Genomic DNA, 11,970 nt, shown 5'->3' on the forward strand with positions numbered 1-11,970 from the left:
ACCTAGGAGCACACAGATCTCCCCCATGATGTCTCCACTGGGCTTCACAACAGTTTTAGAAACTGATATATAAGCTAGATGCCAAATGGCACCTTAAAACTAGGTTCCAGTTGCCACAATGGAATGTCTATTCGCCAGTGGGTTGGACTATAAGACCCTCGGGGTCCTTTCCAACACTACAAATTTTTTTTAATTGGGTTTTATAAACAAGAATCATGTTATACGAACAAATATCTATGAATCTATGATCCCAACTACATTGCTTGACTGTAGCTTGCTCTTACAATAATTCACTTGTCCCACACACAGTGGAAACTGTATTAACTATGAACTAAGGCAGAGGTTTTTATACTTTGGTCGTCAACCTGGTGCCCAGAAATTTCTATGTCATCAAAATTAGACCGATAGCAGTAGCAAAACATGCCTGGCTAATTTCTAACAGTGCTTCATAGCAAATATCTCTGCAGTCCTGTGGCACTCCTTCTCTAGGTCTAAGTAAAAATGGCCCTTAAGCACAGGCAGCTCTTCCCTTATCTCAAGACATGGGTTGCAGCATTATGCACACATACAATCCTGAATGAGTATTCAAGAGCTGAAAATCAGCTCTGTTCTACACAATTATTTCAATAGCTCAAATCATTTGTATCTCCCTAGTCCTTCAGTCCCAAGCAACTTACCCTTCCACAATGAGAAATCTTATTTATCCTGAACTAAATAATATAGCCCCTCTCACTTTGGCCTCCAACTCCCTGCTCTGTGTCCTAACACTTTTTTGCCACAAGAGTCACCAATGCTTTGTTCATCATACTAGTAAAAGCAAGCAGCAGAAGTAGAAATAAATGGCATGGGGTTAGTTGCCAAACTGGAAAGACAGGAAAGATATCTTTGACAGAGTGCAGGGTACATTTGTCTCAACTCATGGCTAAATGAGGATGCCGAAGTCAAGGAGAGCTACAGGAGTGTGCCTAAGGTTTGCTGAAAAACTGGCACCTTTAATGTATGTGTATTCCACTTGAACTGCTCACTAACGTTTAGAAACGTATAGAAAACCAGGGATTTCATTGGAACGTGCTCCAATATGCCAGCCAATAAACGTTTCCTTTCATTGCTAATATAGCATGCATAACCAGTTCATTTACTCACAGATATTCCTGCTATGTGAACATCCACAACAGGTTGCTACATAGTAGCAACTAGTCATTGATTGTGGAGTGTTGAATCTTGCAATTCAATCTACACTGCAAATGAGAAATAAAGGATAAGCAGGAATGCTGCGCATGCTAGTTTCCTCAATGCTTTGGGTAAGTGTTAGATCAAGAAACATTATGGAAAGCCAAAGAAAAAAATTAAGCTAGTTAAAATTTGACTTTGCATATCTTTGTCAGTATTTCCCCCCCACAAAAGATAAAAAGACCCTCAATGTGAGATTCCTAAATGTTATTTGTCCATAATTTCTTGCAGAAGTGTCCACTCTTAAATGAAACAAACATTTATAAATTCAGTATTCAGGAGCATAACAATGCATTCTGAGGTACTGCCCTTTTGACAGAAATGTTTGATCAACAGTCTGATGGAAGAAACATATAAAAAAAAAAATCCAAACAGGGACTAATAGCTCCAGCACTGTGGCCAACATTTCCTCTTAATAAAAGATTCTTGTGTCTAACGCTGTGTGAGCATCATTGTGGAGCATACAATAGTTGCTCTTGTTAGCCCCCATATACTGCAACATCTCTGCTTTGTTGGAAGTACAAGCTTTATTAAATCACATTCTTTTCAGAACTCAGGTTTTACAAATGGGAGAAGATATAGCAGACACAAGAGATAACAATTGTAGATAAAATGTGGACATATACCTAAGCTAAGCTTTTCTGGTTAAATAATATCGATAGGAGCTAGAACTTTGAGCTTTGCAGAAAGGCAACATAGCAAGATACAAAGAAAACACTAAATATATGGAGTTAATTTTTAATTTTGTACTATGCTTGCATCAGAGCCTTGCAGACATTTGAAATAATATAGCAAAAAAACACGGGATTCATTTAAAACTATATTAACTTAAAACCAAATATTTTATATAGTTGAACCTTAAAATATAATCTAATATTCAGAAGCACAGAAAACAGGTTCAAGATGATCTACATCAGGAAACAAAAACAAAAGAAGATGCTCCACATACTATGATTATTTAAATCAATCCAAGCTGGGTGAAACATCCAGACAGACAACAAGAGCACTGCTCAGTCAAAGCTTACCAATTACAGTAAACACTTTTTAGTTTTGTTTTCAAAACCGATTATTCTATAGTAATAGCATCCTCTCTACAGAGAATGAATGTTTTAAGGTTCAGCAGTTATCATTCCCACCATTTCTAAAGTGAAGAGACAAGTGCAAAACCTTATATAACCAAAATGTAAGCATCCATACATAAGAGGAAGTTATGGGGATGCTTGGTGGCCAATAAATGCTGGCTGACTGGTTGGAGGATGGAGAAGAGAAGGGAAGTATGGATGAGTGCAGGAATGGAGTATCATGGGAAAGGACATGACAAAGTACCATGGACACTGAATAGAGCCCCACAGTAGCATTTTGTTGGAAGTCCCACTTATTCTATATAGTGAGTAACTTAGATTTTTGACTGCTTCTGTTCAGAGACTGAGCTACCTGCAACGAATTTAATCTAGTCTGGCTCTGTTTTTGTCTACTGTTAAATAATGGATGCAAACTCGCCAACTGGAAATAAATGTGAGCATGACAGAAGAATGATTAGCGTAGACTGATAGTGCACTCCTGGTTCTACAGCTGTGTCTGGAATTAATTCCAGATTGCAACAGCAGCCAGGGTACCATTGAAAAGGCCACAAAACTTTCCACTTAACACCAGCAACTGTCATTCATGTTAAATTATTGTGCACTGGGCTGTATTGAAAAACAGAAGTATCAGTATGCATACAGCACATCCAAAAGCATTTCCAGTATCATCGCCGCCATCTTTCAGGTACAATTTAAGGTACCATTTTGGGTCCAAAATAATATGGGTTGAATTATCAGAGAAAGTATTTGTTCATCCAATTTGTCTCATCACCATGTCCAAGTTCAAACAAAGACACCCACCTGTATGTCTTATCTGGCTGGCAAGGGTGTGTACAAAGTGGTGCACTTTGAAGCACCTATAAGAATGGACTGTTATTTTTCTCGAGTGTCAGAGCTCAAAAATATTTATGAATCAAGACCAATTTGGCCTGGATTTTAAAACTGAAGACTAAGTTGGGTGAGATTGTGCTAACACTGGAAACTTTTCATCAGTTTTATCCTACCTGTTTTATATGGTTTTAATATTAGCTTTCCTTTTCCTGGCCTCTGATATAAAGCAGGCTGCACATTTAAAATTGTTGCTTCCTAGTGATTTTCTTGAAGCCTGGAACAAGCTTAGCCATCTCCCAGGGAAGACCAGTTCAGGTTGGGACAAACTGCTTCTTGTTCTGAACTAGAAAATAGAAGTATTATATAATATAGTTATTTGCAATAATACATAATTTGCTGTTCTTAAAATTAGAGGAAATCTGTTCAAGTATCAACTTTTGTTATAGTCTTGGCTACCTCACAGAAACTAGAGCCCTTAAAAGAAAAAAAAGAATTAACATATTTCAACGTTTGGCACTTTAAGTTTTCTTCCATAGTGTGGAGAACTCCAAGGAATATAAATATTCCACCTGACGAAATGGAACTGATGGCACTGTTGCAACAGTATGGAACATGTTCACCACGCCAAAAATATCCTTTATTTATCTAAGGATCATGAAACATAGGATCATGAAAACAACAAGACAACTAAGTTGAAGATATTATCTAAGCTTGGTGCAAAGTAGTTATATTAAAAGGTTCATCAGGACCACATGGGGCTAAAGTTTGTTTTTCAGCAGAATCCCAAAGCAGGACCTCTATAAAAAAGGGATTGCCTCACTGACCTTCAAGCACTGGAAACTGTAAAGAAGGTATGTGCCAATTTGGCAGAGCTGACTTGAACACTAGAGATATGTGCCAAAGGCGAGTTCAACCCCTCATCAGAAACTCCCTGTTTTTTACTTTAGGTAAGACCATACTTCAAGATAAATCATGGATTTATCCCACAATATCAAAGTCAAAGGTCTGCTTTAGAAAAGTACACAGATTGGTGGATCTGAACAGGTCAGGGACGAGTCAAAGCCGTATACTTCTGATCACTTAATATCTTAACATTTTAAATTATGTATTTGCATTGTTCATATAATGGGATGCATGCTTTTGCAGCACTAATTGTCATTTAGAAAATACCAAACATTAAAAATGAAAGTATCTCAAGATTACAAGCATTTCATTCTAACTGAACAGAGTATATTATTCAATGCTATACATCACCCTGAAGAGGAGCATTAAATCCGTAGAGAGATGCAGTTAACAGGCTTGGCTCTTGATTCTCACTCAAACTGGATGTGAAATCAGAATGGTCACATATGCACACATAAGTGAGTACGGTAATAAATACTTCTCTCAGAAAGTGTTGAGTGCCTTTGGTACTTAAGAGAATGGTAATATAGATTCAACTAAGTTGCTGTGCTTGCAAAAGCCAGTATTTTTGTGGGGAGAACCCTGAGAACAAGCATAGGCTGTGTGTGTGTGTGTGTGTGTGTGTGTGTGAGAGAGAGAGAGAGAGAGAGAGAGAGAGAGAGTGAGAGAGAGAGGGGGGGGAGGAGATCAGATCATTCCATCTAGGAAGCAGAAATACTTGCATTGGCAGAACCATACTGCAATGTTGAATCGCACCCTATTGTTTTTCTAGTGGGGGAAAACAATCATTACACTCTGATTTAAACAACTAGTGACCAGTGTCTACCATCCCTTTTAGGGGCAAAATGTGCAAACATGTTGTGGCAGCACAGCTCCAGAATTTCCTGTCTGGCTTTCAGTTCATTTCTGGCATTGAATTTGCCCTATTTACCTAAGTGTAAGATCTTTATTGGGACATTTACTATCTATTCTCCTGAACCTCTCAGTGGCTTTTGATACCATTGGCCATGCTTTTCTTATGGATTGTCTCCAAAAGATGGAAACTGGGGGAACGATGTTGAAGTGGCTCCATTCAAACCTGAGAGGATGCAGAAGGTGGTGCTAAGCAATTATGAGGTTCTGCAAGATTGTTTAATATCTGCATGCAACTGATGGCTGGGGTGCAGAGCTCTCAGTATGATGATACCTAACTATCTCTCATTTCCATCTGATCCTAGGAAGGGAGCTGAAAGGTTGAACTAATGCTTGGTAGCTGTGAGGCACTGGAACAAGCTGAAGCTTAAGTCAGACAAAACATAAGTTCTGTTAGTGGATGGACTTTGGTTTGGAGTGTGTTTTGGATGGGGTTAGACTCTACCTGAAAGACTATGTTTGTAACTGGAGGATATTCCTTGATCTCAAGTTGCCTGCAGACAGCAAAGGTGCAGGCAGACAGGGGCTTTTTTGTTGTAGCACTCATCCTGTGGAATGCCTTAACAAGGGTCAAACTATCACTATATTGTTTTAGGTGACTAGTAAAAACATGTCTGTTTTAAAAGGCTTTTACCAGACTGTTGGTGGCTTTGGGTTTTCATATGAGAGGTTGGCTTTGATGTCAGTATTTGTGATTTAAAGGGTATAGTTATGTAATTTATTATTATGCTTCAGGTTGTAAACCAGCTTGAGTTCCTTTCCAAATTAGGCAGAGTAACGTTTTGAAAACAAACATAAACAAAATAAAAGGCTGGGAGCTTGCCATACAATACCACTTGGAAAATACTGATCAACCCTTCCCCAGTCAGTTGAGGCGGTGGGAACTACCTGTGCAACTTTTAATTTAAAAAAGGAGAAAATTTCATGATTTTGTACCCCTTTGCTTCCTTAGTTAGCCACTAATACCAAGTGTTCAATCCAAATTCCTGGCCACTTGATAAGAGTAGTAAAGCCACTGCATCTTCCACAGCCACACTTCTCATGCTGGAAAGGGTGAAAGGGAGAGGGAAGGAAAAAGTAGTAATAATAATATAATATTAGTTGTATCCCGCCCTCCCTGGCTGAGGCTGGGCTCAGAGCGGTTAACATCATAAAAGTACTCCTTCACTGTGCCAGCTCCTGGGCTGACACAGTAAAGAGCCCTGGATCAAGCCTGCTGCACCAACAGTGACCCAGCAACAGTCCACCAGCACTAGAAATATCAGGTTTTGGTGAGTGCTGCTAGTGGTAACATGTACCTGCCCTTCGTTGGCAGGGCTTCCCCATCAACAGCAAAGCTCCCTATCAGCAGAGGCTGGCTCAGCAGGGCAAAGCTGGGCACTTTTGCTCCATCCAAAATCCTTCCAATACAATGCATCAGAGGACTTGGTTGTTCTATGCACTGGCTAATAGTGTAAAGGATTTTTTTTACCAGGAAGCATTTTCATATGTAATTATCTTTGCTGAAACTGTGAATTAAATACACCATAATTGGTTTCAGTAATATCAATACCCCAGTATGTAGTTGTTCACTGCATGGATATTTCAGACACTGTCTTCTCAATTAACTACACATTGTGGCAAGAAACCAATTCATTCTCCACTCACCAGAAAGCAGAGCCATTGTAAACATCCAACAGTACTAGTAAGGCAAAATGGTCTAATGGTGACAGTGCTGTTTGTTTTTACAAATTTGTTTCTGAATTTTAAACTTCACTATCTCATGACAATTGCAACTCAGGTGGAAAATACAAGATTGCACAAGCTTGCATCAATGGACTAACAAAGTATAGTATACACATAAGCAGCAGCTACTATATTGAGAAGAATAAAGAACGGAAATGATAGTGGCAAGAGCGGTAAAAAAGTTTCAGGGCTTAACATGGAAGGTACATAACCCCCCCCCTTAATCTTTAAGACAGAAACTACCTTAATGACAAATATTTGAGTATTCCTCATTTTTTCCCTAAAAAAAGCTTCCAATATACCTTTATCCAAATCCAGAAATATGGACTATTCAGATATAGTGATTACAAGTCACAGTCACTTTTGCCATTTAATTATCAGCAATGTGTCTCACATAGATCTTTATTTACTTTCTCACACCTCACATATCTTAAGTTTCAAAGTCCAATTTCTGTTTACATTTGAAGTAAAGCACCAAGCCCACATAAATATTTTCAAGTTGGCTTTATAGCCAGCTATGGATTGCCCTGACAACTCCAGTAAATAAGCATTGTGAAAACACAGGTGGAAGAACTGATCCCAATAGCGGCTGGCTTGTATGATGCCATAGGGATCCTGCTTGTCTCCTACACAGTGGTACCTCAGGTTACAGACGCTTCAGGTTACAGACTCCGCTAACCCAGAAATAGTACCTCGGGTTAAGAACTTTGCTTCAGGATGAGAACAGAAATGGTGCTGCAGCAGCAGCAGCAGCGGGAGGCCCCATTAGCTAAAGTGGTGCTTCAGGTTAAGAACAGTTTCAGGTTAAGAATGGACCTCCGGAACGAATTAAGTTCTTAACCCAAGGTACCACTGTACTGTTTAAATATCCATGTGAAACTGCTGGGTGATATTGCCTATAAGTTTGAGGTTTGGTGTCAAAGCTAATTACAGTACTCAAGTTTCTTTCAGATTTTCCCATCTGATCCTAAGGAAGTATTAGATGTTCTAAATAGGTGTCTTGGATCACTAAGGGACTGATTAGTGAGTGAACAAAATAGTAATGCAGACAGATGAAAGTGCTGTTGACTGGAATTCTGAAACTGACTTTTAGATGTAGGCTATTTAAGGCTTTACTTAAAGGATGGACTGCTCCCATGTGAATCTACTGTTAGACATAGATCTTCCTCTATGTTCATCTACTATTTAAAGTATATTGGAGGAGGGATTACCTTTCAAGAGGCCACCAAGTCTAGAAGTCACTTCTGAGGAAAAATCAGATCCATCCTTTCGGGCATACCAACAGCTAGTAAATGTGCCCTTGGAGTGCTTTGGTAGCTCTATTTTTGAAGGGATCTCCCTCTTTGGCTTGGTATTTTCTTTGTTTTCCTTGCTAGGATTTGTTTTGCTTACAGCTACTGGTTTTAATGAAATAGCTGTTGATTTTAATAGAGAGAATAGTTGTTTTAATATATAACTGATTGTTGGCTGTCTCATGGATGCTTTTTTATTCAGAATGTAAAATATAAATTTAAAGTGCTGTTACAACCACCATAAAACTAGATATATTCTAAAATGTTCACCAAGGACATGAATGAAGGACTGCTAAACACTCGCATTTTTAAAGTGATTTTTCATTCCATGTGTCTGAAATTGATATATAATAAGGGATTTTGGATGGACCTAACACTTCCAAAGGTATCTGATCTGTTAAGTAGAATGTGCAGGAAGCAATGTAATGAACTATGTAGGCTCTACACAAAGAGTAAATGAGTAAATACGGTAAAATATAGGCATGTACTGCCAGACAGGAAGGGGTAGGCAGGCTCACAGCTACTTTTTTCACAGTGAGAGTGTCATTAGTATCCCACTTAGTTTGGGCCCGAGAGTAAATGAGAGTAAATGAGTTAGAAGAAACATCCCTGTAAATGTTGTTTACCTGAAACTTGCTCTTTGAATGACCGCATTGGCCTGAATATAAGCCTCACTTCTTTTTTCCCAAGTTCTGACTGTGAAAAGTTAAAGTGCGTCTTAAATTCGTGACCTTATAAAAATTGGCTTTTACAATATCACTGCTGAAACAGACATGTGGTAAAACGGAACGGGTATGAGAGCCTGCAAGTTTTAAAAGAGCTGCTTATATTTAGGTACTGTCTTTTTTCTTTTTTTTCCCTTGAATTTTAAAGGTGTGGCTTATATTCAGGCCAATATGGTAATGCTTTAGAAAGTCCTTTGAAACCTTGTAAACATTATCATTTGCAAGCATTAAAAATTCAATTGTGCAGGAAATCTCACTAGGGGCTATAATATGAAATGAAATGAAAGTCACACTTGCCCCTAGAATGACACAATACAGTCATACCTCGGGTTAAATACACTTTGAGTTGTGCTCTGCAGCAACCCGGAAATAACAGAGCACGTTACTTCCGGGTTTCGCCACTTGCGCATGCGCAGACGCTCAAAATGACACCACGCGCATGCGCAGACGTGCCGTCGCTAGATACGTTTACCTCTAGATGTGAACGGGGCTCCAGAACGGATCCCGTTCGTATCTAGAGGTACCACTGTACACTCTTTCCAAAACCTCATTTTAAGCTAATTTCTTCAATGCTCAATTGACTTTCTTCCATTTTCACCTCATTTTCCATTATTTTGAAGTTTCCTACATTGTAGGGAAAGTAGAAACTGCCTTCTGTTTGGAATATCCTTTTAAATAATAAAAAGCTTTTAACACATACTTTGGATCAACATACCCAATTTATTTAGTCTTTACTTCAGACTTTTTACTACTTCTGCAGCTGTTTTCAGAATTTATTCTACTTTGTCAACATCCTTCTTGAACTGTGACATCCAGATGTCTCACTAGTGCTTAACAAAGCTCCATCTATACTTTTTATGGCTGCAATACTACACATATTTTCCTGGGGGTAAATGTACTGAACTCATTGGGACTTCAGACTAGAAATGTGTAAGACTGAAGAGAGAGCTGTGGCTCCTTTACATACACAAAACTTTTTAATTTTCTAACATCAAACTAGTAATCTTGGGTGTATTAAGGAAGTTTGCTTCGCTGTGGGTTAAACCACAGAGCCCAGGACTTGCTGATCAGAAGGTCGGTGGTTTGAATCCCCGTGACGGGGTGAGCTCCCATTGCTCGGTCCCAGCTCCTCCCAGTTCAAAAGCACATCAAAGTGCAAGTAGATAAATAGGTACTGCTCCGGCGGGAAGGTAAACGGCGTTTCCGTATGCTACTCTGGTTCGCCAGAAGCGGCTTAGTCATGCTGGCCACAATACCCGGAAGCTGTACGCCGGCTCCCTCGGCCAATAAAGCGAGATGAGCGCCGCAACCCCAGAGTCGGCCAACGACTGGACCTAATGGTCATGGGTCCCTTTACCTTTTACTAGGTTTTGCAATTGCAATTTCCTTAAGTTTTACTGCAAGCAGTTCCTTTTGACAGACGCACATTTCCTAACTTTGGGTGCTGCAAGAGATACACCCTTCCTTGGTATGCCAAATTTTTTCTTGCCAAAGCCAGTATTCACTATTACATAGGCATGACAGGGAAGTCACACTATGGCACAGATTCACTTACACTGGAATAATGGCTGCCAAGACCAGAGCTTTATTACAAGGGCCATATTCTTTATCCCCAGCACGGAGCCCCACCCAAAGGAACAACATCTTAAGGAAACAGCCAGAAGGCGTTAAAAATACCAGGGCGGGTTGAGATTCATTCTCCACCTTCCACAAACATTTGACCATGCCCAAGAAAGCTTGGTTCCTCATTATGAAAATTGTACTTGAAAGACATGCAGTTGGGGGGGGGGGTGTACAGTTGCAAACTGAAGATTTCCTCAGTCTTCGTGCATCTCGCCCAACATGTGCTCATGACAACCCTATTACACAACCGCAGGAGAACAAGACATCTACCCACGACCTAGAAACCGTTTTCGGCCGCTTCTGGATGGAAAAGGGTGAGGAAAGCGAAGGAGGGAGGCAACCTGCGCTAAGTTGTTCCCAAGGCTCGGTATTGCAACGAGCGACCTCAAACTTGCGGGGCGCTGCTCACAGCCGCCCGTGCACCTCCACCTCCAGGGCCTCAGACCCAGGCGGCGGCGGCGGCGGCGGCGGCAGCAGCACATCTTTCCCCTTGGCTCCACAACTCCGCTCCGCCCGCCGTTTCCTGGCTCTCTCGGGCCTCCGCATTCTCCAAATTCTTAAGAAAGGGTACAGTAACAATGCCCTCAAAGAAATAAATAAAATAAACTCGTGCTCCAGTTAATACTCAGGCCCCTTTCCACTTGGGGGTGCGGGGAACGGAACAGGCCGCCCCACAACGAGAGCGTCGTTTCCCACCCGGCCGCCCTCCCTCAACTCTTCCCAAGCCGCACCAGGAGAGTATCCGCCGCCCAGACGCCCCACCCCACCGGCTTTGCTTTTCGAGTCTCCTCCATCCGGCAAGGCTCCCCTCAGAGGAAGCCGCGGCACCCCAGGGGCCTCCTCGCCTCATCTCCCCTTCCCCCGCCCTCCGTGGAGCGGAACTGCCCCCTCCCGCCTCGCCCCCCTCCCTCGCCCACAGAGCCCCTCGCTCGCGACCTCCCCGCGGCCAACGGTCACCCGCCCAACCCGCCGCCGCCGTCCCTCACCGGCACTCGGGTCCTGCCGCGCGCACGACGGGCGGTTGCGCCTCCTCCCTCAGAGCCGGCTCGCGCTCACCACCTCCCTCTCTCCCTCAAGCCCCGCCCGCTCCGACGCCTCCCTGAACGAATCCGCTTACTTGCTGCTGCAGGTCGTGGTGATGCTGCTGCCGCCCGCGGCTGTGGTGGCGTTGGTGCTGCCGCGCCGCTATATGCCCAACAAGCGGCCCTGGAGGAAGGAGAAAAAGAAGACGCGGGGGCGGAGAGATTAGCCCGCTGCGATTGGCGCTCGCACGACGTTACGGCCGGCAGCGCTCCACTCTGCCCTACGCCGGCCGTCCCTGGTTGGTCGAGGGCCGCGGAGGCCCGCCTCCCGCCGTCCGCTTCGCGTCCATTCAGAGCGCGGGCGGGTTGGCTGCCTCTCAGTTGCGGAGGGAGCTTGGCCAATAGAGGGAGAGGAGAGGAGCAGAGAGGGTCGACTCTGCTGCGTCTCGCCTGGCCTCGCCATTACCTTGGAGGCAGCAGCTCCAGGCGGCCGCCTGTAGAATGAGCATTGTCATAATTAAAAAGCTGTGTACCGGCTGCGCCTTCGGCTCGGCATTGCTTATCACGGCCTTTTCCCGCTAGGCACGCATAGGTTTCCCGTGGTTGCGTCCGACTCGGGAAAGGG

General features: G+C 42.5%; 1 protein-coding gene across 8 annotated transcripts in view; it reads right to left on the bottom strand.

Moving 5' to 3' along the window:
- Positions 1 to 11,571, bottom strand: part of FAR1 (fatty acyl-CoA reductase 1) — a 35,112-nt gene extending 23,541 nt beyond the window's left edge. The window contains exons 1-2 of one of the 8 annotated variants that reach the window (XM_028730873.2): positions 11,441 to 11,571; positions 3,317 to 3,486 (exon numbers count right to left, since the gene is read on the bottom strand). The gene's annotated coding sequence lies outside the window, so the exon portion shown is untranslated. The other 7 variants (XM_028730890.2, XM_028730813.2, XM_028730881.2 and 4 more) reach the window with 7 other exon arrangements.
- Positions 11,572 to 11,970: the final 399 nt, after the last annotated feature.

This window comes from Podarcis muralis, chromosome 1 (genome assembly GCF_964188315.1).
Source record: "Podarcis muralis chromosome 1, rPodMur119.hap1.1, whole genome shotgun sequence".
Lineage (NCBI taxonomy): Eukaryota > Metazoa > Chordata > Lepidosauria > Squamata > Lacertidae > Podarcis > Podarcis muralis.